Source organism: Bos taurus, chromosome 9, assembly GCF_002263795.3.
Source record: "Bos taurus isolate L1 Dominette 01449 registration number 42190680 breed Hereford chromosome 9, ARS-UCD2.0, whole genome shotgun sequence".
Classification (NCBI taxonomy): domain Eukaryota; kingdom Metazoa; phylum Chordata; class Mammalia; order Artiodactyla; family Bovidae; genus Bos; species Bos taurus.
In genome coordinates, this window is record NC_037336.1 from 44,146,954 (window position 1) to 44,161,539 (window position 14,586).

Consider the following 14,586-nt stretch of genomic DNA (forward strand, 5'->3'; position numbering starts at 1 on the left):
CAGGCAACTGTCATTTTTCTCCCCATGTCTTTTCCAAAGGTGTTGGCATCCAAGAAAGTGAGTAGGAAATTCCAAACTGTAGTGGCCAAGGTACCAGTTTCTCCCCCATCTCTGCAATGTGCTGCCTCTTTCCCGCACTTTTAAGAGTGGGAGCTGAATGTATCAATAATGGTCATCTAGAGAAGCCTCGGAGAAGGCAATGGCAATCCCGTGGACAGAGGAGCCTGGAAGGCTGCAGTCCATGGAGTCACGAAGAGTCACACACGACTGAGCGCGACTTCACTTTCACTTTTCACTTTCACGCATTGGAGAAGGAAATGGCAACCCACTCCAGTGTCCTTGCCTGGAGAATCCCAGGGACGGGGGAGCCTGGTGGGCTGCCGTCTATAGGGTTGCACAGAGTTGGACATGACTCAAGCGACTTGCAGCAGCAGCAGCAGAGAAGCCTAGTGGGAGACAAGAGAAGAAACAGACACAAAGCAAAAGGTTTAAAAAAAAAAGCTGGAGGCAGAAAGAAAAGCTGAGTCTTGGTGCAGCCTGCTCTGGCCTCTTCTTCCCTTCCTTGGCTCCTGCTGCAGGCTTCCTCCCACCCTTGGCTCCAAACATCCCTAGCAACACAGAGGAAGCTCCAATGTCCTTGGCAATCAGGGCAGGTAGTCTGATCCAAACCACCTAAGGTTAATCTTGCATTTGAATTGTTCTAGTGAGGAACAAGCAAACTCAGTCACTCCTCTACCCACCCACCCTCCCATTCTTCCCTTAAAGAAATTCAGTTCTGGGGCTCCCAGGGGAAAATCATGAAACTAAATTTTGATGTAATAAATTCCATTTTAGATAGTAGTGATTTTGTTAGCAGAAATTGCAGTACTATTGTATATGTATATCTCATAATAGTTTAAAAAAACTTGAGATATTAAATCTTAGATATATTTATATATTTTGATAATATTTTATAATAAATTATTTATTTGGTTCAGATGAGTAGTAGGAGGGATCTTTAAAAGTTTAGAAGATGTTATGAAAGAAACAAAAATGATAAAAAGCCCACTATTATTTTTCAATACCCACCTTTTAGACCACCATTATCCTAATTTAGTGGACTTCAACTCCACTTTGGAAGCAAAGTTTGCAGACTTCTCATGTATTGGATAAACTGTTAGACTCCAAGAGAAACCATCCACTGTCTCAAGCTGAAATTCTGGTCTGTGTACTGTTACTGACAAGCCTTGTGGCTTCAACAGAGTCTCAGCCAGGTCTTGACAGAAATACGATGCTCACCCTACAGTAGTTGCTTCCAACAGGTCAGTGCAGTAAGAGTGAAGCAAAGTTGTCAGTGGCCTGGGAGGGAGTGGGGAGGTTTGCCCTGCAAATGTTATTCGGTGAGAGAAGAATGGAAACCAGGAGGCAGAAGGCAAACTGTGTGCTGACCAAGAGCCAGAGAGGCTGCCTCCAAGACTGACTTTTCACTGAAGCACCCGAGAAAAGGCCAGGATTTCAAACTTGAGGGGGGGAAGACACAGAACTGGGAGAACGCGGTACCTGGAGAAAACAAAACTTGAGTGGCGAGAGAGGGAAGAGCAAGAGCCGAGGAGGAAGTCCCTGTCCTCTGCTGCTTTTAATTACTTCCTCTAGAGAGACTCAAAGAGACAAGAAGGAGTCCCAGACGGCAGGGGAGAGGGAGAGCCCTTCAGGGCAGAAAGGGCAGAGAGGCACACGGGCAAGAGTCCCAGACGGCAGGGGAGAGGGAGAGCCCTTCAGGGCAGAAAGGGCAGAGAGGCACACGGGCAAGGCAAGGAACCAGAGCCACTGATGGGGAGAGAGAACAGAGCCCTGTGTAAAAATACTGGGATCAGTTAATTCACTAGAAGCTGCTCCAGTGAGATGCATGAAATTAAAATGACTTATAACACTGACTCAAAGGTGAGGATGCTGCAGTGGGAAGAGCTTGGATGGGGTCCATGACAGACTGGGGTTTCAGCCTTGACTTCAGCGTTTAATAACTCTGAGGGAGAAGGACTCATGGCTTAAGACAACTCAGCTTCCTCATCTGCAAAATGATGAGAACACTAACATCTCATAGGTTTCTCATGAAGTTTGCTGTGATGTAGGCAAAGGGCCTGTCAAGATTCCTGCCACAGAGAGATGAATAAAGAGCAGTTGCTGTCATCTTGTTTGGAGTGGAATGGAGACCATGAAGGCAACTTTGTGGCTAAACATATCTGCAGGGAGGCGGCCAGGGTCGTGTGATGCAGATCTGTCTGGGTTTGTGAGGTCACTCATTGTTCTACACGGGTGCTGGGGGGGCAAATGCAATGGTACAGAATGCAAGCCCTGTGGTCTTCGCTGGCCACCAGCAGAGATTGTGGAGTAGCACTCGGTCCTTCTGCTATATCATGGACAAGTGAGAAGGGAGCCATGAGACCAAACTCCCAGAGGTGGGCCAAGGAGAAGTTGGTAGGAAGAAGCAGGTACGCTGGCCCAGACCTCACAAGAGTTGTTTGCAAAAAATGAAAAGAGAGAAATGGAGAGGAGAGGAGGAGCTGGGACAGAAAGGAACATGGAAACAGGCAGGTAGGGAGGGTGAAAGCAGTAACATGAGCTTTCACCTGGTAAAGGGTGGTTTCTGGGCTCAGGGAGTGAGGGCTGAAGAGGGTCTATGCAAACCTCAGCTGTGTCTGTCTCCCAAAGAGTCCAGGAGTTGATCTGAGGAAGAGCCTGGAGTGACAGCCAAGTGCCACCTTCAAAACCTGGTGGGAACTGTTACAGCAAGACCCAAGGGCACCAGTTCTGGGTTCTAGTTTCCCTTGGCCTTTAACTAGCCCAGTGATCCCCCCATAAGCCATCTCACCCTACTTGGCTTCCGCCTCCTGGATATGCAATGAAGCCATGAAACCAGAAGGTGGATTCTAAACTTTGCAAAAAGCCACATCTCCTTTTGTCAGAATCTCCTCTGCTCCCCTCCCGCAACTAGACCATCACCCAGCCCCATCTGAGGCCCATGTTTGCTTGTTCTATGATGGAGAGAGACAAGGTATGTTCCCACGATGGTAATAAAGGAAAGATGGAGTGAAAAGACACACACTGGGGCCCCATGTGGGTTCTGATGTGGCTGCTGCTCTTGGAGAAACTGTCCAATGGCCAAAGCTCAAGTCAGAGTGGGAATAGTTAAGTTCGGGTCTCCCCTCGCAGCTCTGAAGCTCAGGAGTTGAAGGAGGGCATTTTGGGAACCTGGAGCTGGAAACACCCTCTAACATGCAGCTGACTCCACAGAGAGGCCCTCTGGGGAGGCTCCAAACTGCCCTCTAGCTCCAAAAAAGTATGATCCTAGAAGCTTTGCCTCCAGGGTTCCCTGAATATCCCCAATCAGTTTTGTTCCCAGAACTCCTCAAATGGGAAACCCAGACAATCTGTGAGCGGCCCCTCTGCCCTTCAGCAGGACTCCTCCCTCAGCCTTGTCCTATTTTAATGTCCTTCGAACATCCCTGCTCGTTCTCCCCTTCATCCCACCATGCACAGGCAGCTCCATACATTTATTTATTTATCTGGCTGCACTGGGTCTCAGTTGTGGCACATGGGAACTTTGTTGTGTCATATGGGATCTTTCTTTGCGGCATGTGGGCTCAGCAGCTGTAGTGTGCTGGTTTTAAGCTCTGTTGCACATGGGATCTTGGTTCCCAGACCAGAGATTGAATCTGCATCCCCTGAATTGCAAGGCAGATTCTTAACCACTGGACCACCAGGGACCCTGCAGCTCCATAAATTCTTGAGAGACAGGGATTAAAGTATAAAGAGGGAAGGCTGCCTGATGTTACAAAACAAAATAAATTAAAACAGATTCTGGAGCCATGCAGCCTCACTTCAAATATAAGCTTGATAGCAGTGTGTCCTTGGTAAGCTCCTTAACCTCTCTGTGTCTCATCTCCTCACCTGTAAAACGTGGTTCATAATCTACTCACCTCATAGAATTGTGAGATATAAGTGGGTTAATAAATATAAAGTGCTTAGAAGAGTCTGGCAGAGTAAACGCTACTCAAGGTATTAGCGGTTATTATTTTCCAATTTCTCACATAATTTTTTTAATATAAAGTGCTTAGAAGAGTCTGGCAGAGTAAACACTACTCAAGGTATTAGCGGTTATTATTTTCCAATTTCTCACATAATATTTTTTAACTGAAATCAGTTCCTTTCTCAGTAATTTTTTTTTTTTTTGCAAAAGAGAAAAGCCAAGAGCAGTAAAGCAGCTGTGGAGAGCTGGTAGTAACAAAACTGAGGAATTTCCACCCTGTCTTTCTCTTACTCCTGCCCTAATTTGGAAAGGACTGTTGGTCATTTTTTCTATAAATCAATCACCTGTAATTAATTTTCTTCAAAAAGGAATGTTAGTGACCTTAATAATGGGGAGAAGATTAGTGAGAAGGGTGGATGGGTGGGTTCACCTTCTCCCCCATCCCCTATCTCCTTCTAGCCTTACCTTCACTTCTAGAGATAATTTCAAACCACAAATATGTTCCTTTGAATTATCAAGTTCAGGTTTAAATTTGAACCTAATTTTCAGATTTAGTTTTTAGATTAATCTATTAAAATCTGAAAGTATTTCATTGTTCTAAGTAGAAGGAGAAACCATAGAAAAGAAAACCACTTTGCGGAGTTTAAAAACCTGTATTTGTATAGAACTGGAGGATCTGGAGCACAAAGCTTAGGAAAACGGAACGAACTGGTCAATATTCATAGGCTTTGTTTGGTAATGGAGTCTTCTAGTTTGGAAAGGAGGTGAGGAAGTAAAGTGAAACATATTATTAATATCTCTCACTGTAATTGTGTTTTGTACAGTATCTGTTCATAAGAAAGTATTTCCCAATAAAATATCACAAAACATAATCACAGGTTTTAAAATGTAAGTCAATGAGCTAAAAAATGTTTTCATCAGCTTTGTGTGTGTGTGTGTTTTGTTTTATAACATCAAGGGATTTTTTTTCTCCCTTTCAAATTGCAAATACTTTCGGACTGTGTCCGTCAATTTTGCAATTGCACTTAACCTTACGTACCCAGACCCGAAAGTCCCTTTACCAAGGGAAAGTCACCTAACCACACCCTGGAACAGGAAAAATAAAAGACATATTATTGTGTGAGCCACTTTCTTTTGGGCAATGTGTCTGTTGCGATAAATTACTTCATTTGTTCATCATGAGTTGGAAATAGTCATAGTGCCTTGTTTACAGGAAGTTCTTTCACGAATGGGCTTTACTAGCTTAACTGAACTTACATCAAATTGTATCACTCAGAACCCCGCCTATAATTATTTTCTTTCATTCTTACCTGACCGTGTCAGGGGGTGTGGAGTGGGGACCCTCTGAAGACAACATGCTCCTCTAGAGAATTTCTGCCAATACAAGAACAGGCGAGAGAAATGGCATACACACACCTTAGCAGTGCGGGAGATTCCTCCTGACATCCGCACACCCTTGGCTGCCTCCAGTAGAGCACTGACTCCCTGCTACCTATTTGCCTGTCAGGTTCATCACTAGATTCTGAGCCCCTGGTAACCTGGGGCCATGTCATATTCAACTTTTATATCCTCAGTGTCAAGCATGTTGTTCAAGCTGACTAAATAATTATGACTTTTATATCCCATCTCATTCTGCCAAAGAACTTAAGAGGTGCTCAATAGACATTCTTGTTGAATTAATACATGTTTTTGAATCTCATGGACTTGGACACCGAGAAGGCAGAAATTAAAACTGGCACACCTTGATGACGTGGCAGAGATGATTAATCTCCCAACTGGGGGTGGGGGTGGGTGGAGAGAGAGTATTTGTGGAGTCATAGGATGATGAAGGCCTCCCCAGCTGGAGGGTTTATCGAGATTCCCTATTAGTGTAATTTCCCCTCTGACTTTACATGAATCCAGACAGTTGTCTGGTATCATCCATGTCTGTTACACAACTGATATGTGTTTTCTTGCCAGCTTTTGATTTCTCTTAGCAAGCAGGTTTTTGGCTTCCTGGACTTGGAAAAAGAAAAAGGAAGTCTCATGGAAGGGCTTTGTGCTTGTCTGTGGTGATAACCATCACCAAGTGCCAGCATGGGGAGCCCCTCTGTGGAGATGAGGAAATGGGAGCCCTGAGCAGTTGTCCTGCCCCAGGTCAGACATGGTGCCAGCCTCTAGAACAGAATCAACTGCCCACATCTGCCATACCAGCTGTCATCTTGGCCTACTGGACGTCATTGTTTCTTGGAGAACACTTTGCTATTGAACTAGGTGTGGGATCTTCATTCAGAAAGACAATTCACTCTGAATCCGTTCATCCCAACACTTGGCCCACAGGGAGACTGCTGGGTGGGACACCACAGTGCCATCGTGGAGCCTAAGCGTCTTCTGGAACAAAGGATGAATTGAAGGGTGACCACAGGAGAACAATACTTCCTTTGTTGTGGAAAACCTCCTCTAATTTTTCTCCTGGTTGCGGTGGCTGCTAAGGCTGTTTATTCATGTGAGTGTTTATAGCATGCCTTTGCACTTTGTCAGGGGAAACTGGCCTTCCATCTTGCCATTTTGCAACATTGCTTCTGACTGTATCTCATTGATCCTAATAATAGACATCATGGCAGCCACCTGTACTTAAGGTCATTGCCTCATGGGACTCACACCAATGCTAACCTTCCTGGTGTCCTAGTCACAGATCTGAATAGGCACACCCCTCCTAACTACATGCAAATGTGTCATTAAAAAAAACCAAAACAACTTGCTTCTGCATGAAAAGCTGTGACTGACTCTCCACCAAGTATAATGTTGACAAACTTGTTGTTCGTCTTCCCTAACCATGAGTTTGGTGGATGTCCTCTATCTGAATCACCAGGCAACCTGAAGGAAAGTATTTTTTGTTATTGTTTAGCTTATGTGTGAAATTGCAGTGAGTGTATGCTCACATCACGCCAACTGGATTCTGTCACATGGACTGTAATTCAGGCCATCCAGCCCTACAGGTAATTGACACACATCTCCTTCAGGTTAGGTGCCTATTTATACAGCTGGTACCTGATTTGTAACACGTACTATGTTCTTGAATAATAGGAACAAAGATGAGGAAAGCCCCAAGCAATACAGCCCCAAGAATACTCAGGGATGCTTGGCTGTGGGCATTACATTTCCCTCGCCCTTTATTCATTTCATGATTCAATTTGCTTAATCTCTTTTGGCTTTGTTGGTTCATCTATAAAATGGGGATTATAATAATACATTACCTATCTCAAGACATCCTGCTTGATGATGATCTTTTCAGATTCCTTACATTCTCATTCTGAATCATGCTTTTATATCACCAGTATAGAATTTCCTGGCAGGTTTGTTTTTGGACTGATTTGGATGAATGCATCTTTCATGGGCACTGAGACTAACTTCAGTTGGACCCAGCCAGCCTCTGTTTTTGTTATCCCAAGTTCACATATCACAACAGATTAGGTGACTTTGGATGCTTATGTATCATGAATAAGAAGTCACCGGATGAGTGCTCACAGAAAAATGATGGGGTTAAATTCCTGTCTAGTGATCTAAGTTAGATGGGCCTAACCAATTCAGAGTGATATTGATGTAGTTGGGCTGGTTGGTGGAAGTCACAGGCATCCTGTGTGTGCTGAGTTCCAACTTTTAGGGAGCAGAGATCTTCAAATCATACTGTCCACCCTCCTTGTCTCAGTTTGGGATTAAATAGCTAGCTGTAACTTGCTTTCAGCTCAGCTGAATAAGTGGGTTTAAGATTTTTTAAAGATGGAAATTATGAAAATAATAACCATAATAAATGACTGTGGGGAATAGAGAAAGAGAAATAGCATATGACATCCCTTATATGTGGAATCTAAAGAGAGATGATACAAATGAACTTATTTACAAAACAGAAACAGAATCACAGACTTAGAGAACAAATTTATGGTTACCTGGTAGGGAGGGATAGTTAGGGAGTTTGGGAAGGACAGGTGCGAGCTACTGTATTTAAAATGAATAACCAACAAAGACCTACAGTGTAGCACTCAGAAGTCTGCTCAGTGTTCCATGGCAGCCCGGATGGGAGCAGAGTTTGAGGGAGAACAGATATGTAACTATATGGCTAAGTTGCTTTGCTGAGCACCTGAAACTATCACAACATTGTTAATCAGCTATAATCCAATATAAAATAGAAAGTTGAAAAGAGTACAAAACAAAAAGAAAGAAACGGCTGTGGGGGACATATTTTAATGATTACCTACAAACAATTATTACACAGCACTTGTTGTTAACAAACTGAATTACCCAACAGTCTTTCTTGCTAGATGTACTTTATTTTCTGAATGTGTATCTGTTTTCGTCAAAACTTCTGAGTCCTGATAAAGGGAACTGAATGCAAAAGAATTCCACATAAGGTAAAATAACAACTTACTTCACTCTTCATGTTAGATGATTCCCAGACTGTGGAAGGAGAAACTTAAACGCAGACCCCTATACTCCATGCTTCCTACTCAAGGACCCCCACCCTAGCACACGCATGCGTTTTGCTTGTCTATATGCAGATGACACCACCCTTATGGCAGAAAGTGAAGAGGAACTAAAAAGCCTCTTGATGAAAGTGAAAGTGGAGAGTGAAAAAGTTGGCTTAAAGCTCAACATTCAGAAAACGAAGATCATGGCATCTGGACCCATCACTTCGTGGGAAATAGATGGGGAAACAGTGGAAACAGTGTCAGACTTTATTTTTCTGGGCTCCAAAATCACTGCAGAGGGTGACTGCAGCCATGAAATTAAAAGACGCTTACTCCTTGGAAGGAAATTTATGACCAACCTAGATAGCACATTCAAAAGCAGAGACATTACTTTGCCAACAAGGTTTGTCTAGTCAAGGCTATGGTTTTTCCTGTGGTCATGTATGGATGTGAGAGTTGGACTGTGAAGAAGGCTGAGCACCGAAGAATTGATGCTTTTGAACTGTGGTATTGGAGAAGACTCTTGAGAGTCCCTTGGACTGCAAGGAGATCCAACCAGTCCATTCTGAAGGAGATCAACCCTGGGATTTCTTTGGAAGGAATTATGCTAAAGCTGAAACTCCAGTACTTCGGCCACCTCATGTGAAGAGTTGACTCATTGGAAAAGACTCTGATGCTGGGAGGGATTGGGGGCAAGAGGAGAAGGGGACGACAGAGGATGAGATGGGTGGATGGCATCACTGACTCAATAGACGTGAGTCTGAGTGAACTCCGGGAGTTGCTGATGGACAGGGAGGCCTTGTGTGCTGCCATTCATGGGGTCGCAAAGAGTCGGACACAATGAGCGACTGATCTGATCTGATCTGATCTCCTATATATGTTAAGCACACACATGCTTTTTGCTTGTCTGTATCCTACATATGTTACGTTTATGTCTTACTTCCTCTAGTTTTGAGTTTTTCCAAAATTTTTATCACAATCCAGTATACACACACTATGTATTACAATGGCACCCCACTCCAGTACTCTTGCCTGGAAAATCCCATGGACGCAGGAGCCTGGTGGGCTGCTGTCCATGGGGTCGCTAGGAGTCGGACACGACTGAACGACTTCACTTTGACTTTTCACTTTCATGCATTGGAGGAGGAAATGGCAACCCACTCCAGTGTTCTTGCCTGGAGAATCCCATGGACAGAGGAGCCTGGCCGGCTGCTGTCTATGGGGTCGCACAGAGTCGGACACGACTGAAGCAACTTAGCAGCAGTAGCAGCATGTCCCAGGCACTGCTCTAAGTACCTTAAAAATACTAACCTCTGAATCCTCACAATCCTATGTGGTAGAAACTATTATTCTCACTTTACAGATGAGGACACTGAGAGTCAAAAGTGTATTCCCCAAAGTCAATGCTGGTAAGCAGCAGAGCTCACTATGAACTCAGGCTTGGATTGTACTCTGGTCTGGTCTATTCTCTTATTTCTTTACACAAATGTTAAGATCTACTAAGTTCCTTAAATGTCATGAAAGACACTAATATATCTCTCTATCCCTACCATCACTATAGTCTGATTTTGTTGTTGTTCAGTCGCTCAGTTGTGTTTGATTCTTTGTGACCCCGGGGACTGCAGCACATAAGACTTCCCTGTCCATCACCAACTCCTGGAGCTTGATCAAACTCATGTCCATTGAGTTGGTGATGCCATCCAACCATCTCATCCTCTGTTGTCCCCTTCTCCTGCCTTCAATCTTTCCCAGCATCAGGGTCTTTTCTAATGAGTTGGCTCTTTGTATCAGGTGCCAAAGTACTGGAGCTTCATCATCAGTCCCAATAAATATTCAGGAATGATTTCATTTAGGATTGCCTGGTTGGATCTCCTTGCAGTCCAAGGGACTCTCAAGAGTCTTCTCCAATACCATAGTTAAAAATCATCAATTCTTCAGTGCTTAACCTTCTTATGGTCCAACTCTCACATTCATACGTGACTACTGGGAAAATCATAGCTTTGATTATACGGACCTTTGTTGGCAAAATAATGTCTCTGCTTTATAATATGCTGTCTAGGTTGGTCATAGCTTTTCTTCTAAGAAGCAAGTGTCTTTTCATTTCACGGCTGCAGTCACCATCTGTGGTGATTTTGGAGCCCAAGAAAATAAAGTCTGTCACTGTTTCCATTGTTTGCCCATCTATTTGCCATGAAGTGATAGGACCATGATCTTAGTTTTTTGGATGCTGAGTTTTAAGCCAGCTTTTTCACTCTCTTCTTTCACCTTCATCAAGAGGCTCTTTAGTTTCTCTTCACTTTCTGCCATAAGGGTGGTGTCATCTGCATACTGAAGTTATTGACATTTTTCCCGGCAATCTTGATGATGGCCAGCTCAGCATTTCATGTGATGTATTCTGCATAGAAGTTAAATAAGCAGGGTGACAGTATACAGCCTTATCATACTCCTTTCCCAATTTGGAACCAGTCTGTTGTTCCTTGTCCAGTTCCAACTATTATTTCTTGACCTGCATATAGGTTTCTCAGAAGGCTGGTGTGGTGGTCTGGTATTCCCATCTCTATTAGAATTTTCCACAGTTTGTTGTGATCCACAATCAAAGGCTTTAGCGTAGTCAATAAGGCAGAAGTAGATGTTTTTCTGGAATTCTCTTGCTTTTCCATGATCCAATGGATGTTGGCAATTTGATTTCTGGTTCCTCTGCCTTTTCTAAATCCAGTTTGAACATCTGTAAGTTCTCGGTTAATGCACTGTTGAAACCTAGCTTGGAGCGTTTTCAGCATTACTTTGCTAGCATGTGAAATGAGCGCAATTGTGTGGTAGTTTGAACATTTTTTGGTGTTGCATTTCTACTATAGTCTGATAGCACACAGTAATTTGTCTATATTTCTAACTTGCCATTGTCCAAACTGTTATTATTTATCTTTGTGGATATTTAATAAGGTGACTCTAGTAAACTGTGTAATCTATACTCTGGGTAATCTATCAGTGTCACTTGTTAAGAGGCTATCTTTTCCAGACTTCAAGGCCAGAATGCACCCTGTAGATGAGGGAGATGCTTATCTTAAGGGGAATGGTTATGTCCACTGTCAGTCATTCTGAAGAGGGCTTAATACTGAGGCTGAGGATGAAACCTCAGAGTGAAAGTTCTTAGTTTAGGATGGGGGTGTGGATACTTCCTCTTTTTGAGCTAGGGAGGTATTTGATCTTGACTCTTTGAGACTTGAATAAGTTTGGAGTGGGTCTTGGGAGGAGGAAAGGAGCTCTCTCTTGCTCTGTTGGTGGCCATTGGAAATGAAATAGGGAATCAGACACTGAGAGACTGGGGTTGGATGTTATTTTAGTAGTATTCATATGAATGAATTGATTTATCAGGGAAATTTTTCCTTGTTCAACTGTATGATCATTTTAGAAAAGGGAAATGTGTAATATATGACATTATGTAATATATGATTTATAATCCATGCTGTTCAGAATATTCCAGTCTCTTAATCTAAAAGTAAAATTATTGCTCCTTTTGTGGATAATTCTTTTTTGGGTCACCCTGTTTTGGGGAACTCATGATGTTGGGAACCTCAAGAAGCTGAATATAGAGACACACAAACATAGAAATGAAACTTATGATTAACAAAGGGGAAAAGGGGGATTAGGAATATGGGTAACAGATACAAATGACTATGCATAAAATAGATTAACAGCAAGGATTTACTCTATAGCAAGGGAAATTATATTCAAAATCTTGTAATAACCTGTAATGGAAAATAACCTGAAAAAAATATGTAAAACTGAATGACTTTACTGTGTATCTAAAACTAACACAATATCGTCAATCAACTATATTTAAATTAAAAAAGATAGATTCACCTTTTGAAACAGAAACCGGCAAAGATCAATATTTAAGCCATGCCATCAGCCAAGTGGTTTGGTGTTTGTTGCTGACCATTAGAGTATATTCACTGCATCCCATCATGGAGACTAGAACATTTATCAAATACATTTCAAGTGACTAGCCTATTTGTAAATAAGATTAGAATTTATGTGATTATAAAAATGCAAGTTGCGACTGCTTACTAGAACGATGACAAATATGATGGTAGCAGTGGTGCTTTGTAAAATTCAATTCTAAGGGAAATGAAGGGTGAAAAATTACTGTGGTAGTGTGTATATCAGTTATTTATTCTTTTATTGCTAAAGAGTATTCTATTGTATGGATGCAGCACAATTTGTTTCTGCCCTTACAAGTTAAAGGACCTTGGATTGTTTACAGTTTTTCAGTGATCATGAAAAAAAAAAACTGCTATAATGCTTTGTTTTTATGTGGACATACATTTTCACTTTTAAGGAATAAGTACATAGGAGTGGGAGTGTGGGAATGCATGGTGAGTGTATGTTTAGCTTTACGAGAAACTGGCAAACAATTTTCCAAAGTGGCTGCACCACTTTGCCTTCCTATCAGCAATGTATGAGGGAGTTCTAGTTGCTCTGTGTCTTCAATCCTTACCGGCACTTGGTTTTCTCAGTTTTACAAAGTTTAGCTATTCTAATAGATGTGTAATGGTATCTCATTGTGGTTTTAATTTTCATTTCCCTAATGATAAAGGATTTTGAACACTTTTTGTGCTTATCCTCCAACCATATGTTTTCTTTGATAAACTGTTCAAATGTTGTGCCCATTTGAAACATTGGTTGTTTGTTTTCTTATTATTGAGTTCTGGGAATTCTTTTTTTTTTTTTCAATTAAAAACATCATTTTTATTGATTAAAAACATCATTTTTCATTATAAAAACTTTGCAATTCGTATAGAAAGTTTTGACTCATGCAGTTAAGGACTATCATAACTTAAAAAGTATACAAAAAAGAAGTATGAATAAAATAAGCTGGATTATTGATTCCAGAGGCATATTATTTTCTCTTATTGAAACACTAATTTAGTTTATTATTTTTCCCTGCTTCTTTCCTATATGTCACAATAAGACTAGAAACTATATTTGTTTTCTTTAAGCTCTGCCTACTGAGTCTGATTATCTTTTTTTTTTAATTTATTTTAATTGGAGGTTAATTACTTTACAATATTGTATTGGTTTTGCCATGCTGCTGCTGCTGCTAAGGCACTTCAGTTGTGTCCGACTCTGTGCGACCCCATAGATGGCAGCCCACTAGGCTCCTCTGTCCCTGGGATTCTCCAGGCAAGAATACTGGAGTGGGTTGCCATTTCCTTCTCCAGTGCATGAAAGTGAAAAGTGAAAGTGAAGTCACTCAGTTATGCCCGACTCTTATCGACACCGTGGTCTGGAGCCCACCAGGCTCCTCCCTCCATGGGATTTTCCAGGCAAGAGTACTGAAGTGGGGTGCCATTGCCTTCTCCTGGTTTTGCCATACATCAACATGAATCCGGCACAGGTATACACGTGTTCCCCATCCCAAGTACAGGGAAGGAGGAGGGAGTTCTGGGAATTCTTTACAAATTCTAGATTCAGGTTCGTTAGCAGAAGTGCATTGCAGGTATTTTCATCCTGTCTGTGGCTTGTGCTTTACTTTTTCAAACAGTGTCTTTTATTTTATTTTACTTTGATTTAATAAAGTTTTATTTTTCAAAACGTACAGCTGGTGGGACCTGTTTAAAAAAAGAAAAAAAAATCAAATCAGAACTACAGACCCTTGTGAAGGGGATGTGTACTTCGTATAGGAGCCCCAGGTTCACGAATCTTCACCAGCAGCTGGGGCATCTCCACCCTTGGTGTTTCTGGTGTAAATCACTTGAGCTCTGTGCTTTGAAACCAGTTTAATAAGTCCTTTACTAAGGAGTTCCTGAAGGGCTGCTCTGGCCAGGGAACCACGAATCTTCGGTCTCTCAGAGACGACAGCTGAAGTTATAAGCGTATAGTTGGGAACTTCTTTACAGAGTTTGTCATATGTTGCTTTGTCAAACAAGACTAGCTTATTGAGTTTGTCCCGAACTTTGCCTTTGAACCACTTCTTCTTTTTGGCCTTGCCCCCAGATTTGTTCACTGGATCTTTGTCTTTCTTGGCCGACTTTCTGGCATCTTTCTTCTACTTGTCGTCCTTGGGCGGCATAGCGAAGCCCGGAGAGCAGCTGCAACCACTGCAGCCTCGCTAAGATGTTGGACAAAGAGGAA

At 42.2% G+C, this 14,586-nt stretch overlaps 1 pseudogene; it reads right to left on the minus strand.

Moving 5' to 3' along the window:
* Positions 1 to 14,126: 14,126 nt before the first annotated feature.
* Positions 14,127 to 14,586, minus strand: LOC784251 (small ribosomal subunit protein eS25-like; annotated as a pseudogene).